This window comes from Cydia splendana, chromosome 3 (genome assembly GCF_910591565.1).
Source record: "Cydia splendana chromosome 3, ilCydSple1.2, whole genome shotgun sequence".
NCBI lineage: Eukaryota > Metazoa > Arthropoda > Insecta > Lepidoptera > Tortricidae > Cydia > Cydia splendana.
In genome coordinates this window covers 25,517,241-25,519,772 of record NC_085962.1, presented here as the reverse complement: position 1 = coordinate 25,519,772, position 2,532 = coordinate 25,517,241, and positions in this window count along the sequence as shown.

Here is a 2,532-nt window from a genome sequence, read left to right as displayed (position 1 = left end):
AAACGATTCTGTACCAGACTCAATTATGAAAATGTCGAATTTTCCAAGATTTTCACATATTTTTTTTTATGAGAGAGCTTTGGCACTTAAATATCATTTATTATTTTGGGGTAATTTGGCAACTACAAACGAAAAGAAAAGAACTACAAATAACTACAAACGATTCTGAACAAGAATCAATCATTAAAGTGTCGAATTTTCCAAAATATTCACTTATTATTGAAATGTCATGGAAAAAGCTCTCGTAGTGAAATCAAATCAATTTTTTTGGGGTTATTTGGCAGCTACGAAAGAAATGAAAAGAACTACAAATGATTCTGAATAAGAATCAATCATTTAAAAGTCGAATTTTCCAAAATTTTCACTTATTATTGTATTGTCATGGAAAAAGCTCTCGTAGTGAAATCAAATCAATTTTTTTGGGGTTATTTAGCAACTTTGAAAGAAATGAAAAGAACTACAAACGATTCTGAACAAGAATCAATCATTTAAAAGTCGAATTTTCCAAAATTTTCACTTATTATTGTATTGTCATGGAAAAAGCTCTCGTAGTGAAATCAAATCATTTTTTTTGGGGTTATTTAGCAACTTCGAAAGAAATGAAAAGAACTACAAACGATTCTGAACAAGAATCAATCATTTAAAAGTCGAATTTTCCAAAATTTTCACTTATTATTGAATTGTCATGGAAAAAGCTCTCGTAGTGAAATCAAATCAATTTTTTTGGGGTTATTTGGCAGCTACGAAAGAAATGAAAAGAACTACAAATAACTACAAACGATTCTGAGCAATTATCAATCAAGTAAGTGAAGGATTGATTAAGTTTTTATTTCATTTAGTCCATTCCTTGTAAAAGACATCAACGCCCTCTCGTAGTGCAATCAATTTTTCTTCCGTTGTAAGGCTTTTATTAATGAAAAGGAAAGAACTACTATCAACTACAAACGATTCTGTACCAGAATCAATCATAAAAGTAAAGTGTTGCCAAGACTAGGCGCGTAAATATTTTATACTAAAAAGTTATCAGATCCCGTAGTAAGTACCAAAGCTTTTACTCTGTAAGTCCTAACTTTATAAGCTCTAACTGTATAAAGCCAACATCTTGGTCAAACAGTAGTACTACGGCTTGGTCGTTACTTGACATGAACGCGCTCTCGTCTTTAGTTTCATGAAAAAGCTCTTTATCGGGAAAAGACATCAACGGGCTCTTAAGGCTTTTTTAATTTTTTTAATTTTTTGGGGTTTTTTGGCTACTACAAGTGAAAATAAAGGAACTACAATCAACTACAAACGATTCTAAGCCAGTATCAACAATAAAAGTATAAGATTTCAAAAGTGGGGGTGCTGGGATTTTTTTCACCCCCATAACTTTTTTTTGGGGCAACTACAAATAAAATCCTTTTAACTACAATTAACTACAAACAAAATACTATAAGAAAAAAAATATAAATAAAAAATTGGTCAAGGTCGGGTGCCAAGTTCACATAGGTCTAGCTTGTAGGACCTATGTGAACTTAAACCTGTGACTGTTTAAAATTAAAGTTGTAAACATGATGGGTGTGTTGTGGTACTTGTAGGTATCACCGTGCATAATCGATATAAGAGTGCGTAAAGCGCATTTAGTGATTGTTCCATACTTCCTTATCCCTTAGAGCAGCGGTCGGCAACCTTTTTTTGCGTAGTTTTAGTAGCGTAGTTAACGATGAGTAAGTTGACGCGGGCCGCACTTTGTTAATATTTATGACTTTATCAGACATTGTCGTTTCTCAATATTACATAGCCAGAGAGGCTCGCAGGCCGCAAGTGACAGTTTCACGAGCCGCATGCGGCCCGCGGGCCGCAGGTTGCCGACCGCCGCCTTAGAGCAATAAGTAACTATACAAATTATATTATTACATAATATATGAAACTTGTTTTTAAGTTATAATTATCATGAGTTTAGTTAAAAAAGTACAAGCAAACCACCCGCGAGAGCGAGTCGCGTTTTATATTCGCGTAGACTGCGACTCGCGGATTGACATAAAGACGAGATAATATTTTGTCTCAAAATAGGCAGTTGTGCTACGGATTTTAGTTCAAAGTCGCGATCGTTGTCATTTTCTGACAGTGACACCTGATCGCGAGTGTGTCGCGGCTCTCGCGCGTGAGTTGTGCTGCCAACACGCGACAAGCCGCCAAGTCGCGCCGATCTGTCTCTTCTCGCGCCTGTCGCGGCAAGATGTGCTAGAGGTGCTGGTGAACTTAGCGGTAGACGATTTGTGTTTACAAATCGGTTAGCGCTGCAGCCGCTGCCTTTACTTTCTCGCTAGATGATAGTGTTATTGTGTACCGTCAGTGCAGCGCCTCCAGCGCTTAATTATCAAGGACAATTCTAGCAATATGGACATCGACGGCGCCGATAACTACGTGTGTGCAGGCTGTGAACTGGCTATAACGGACAATTTATATTTAAGTTGTAGCTCATGCCAACGTAAATATGACCTACACTGCCTCAACATGTCGGTGGAGCGCTTCCAGGCGTTGCAGCAATGC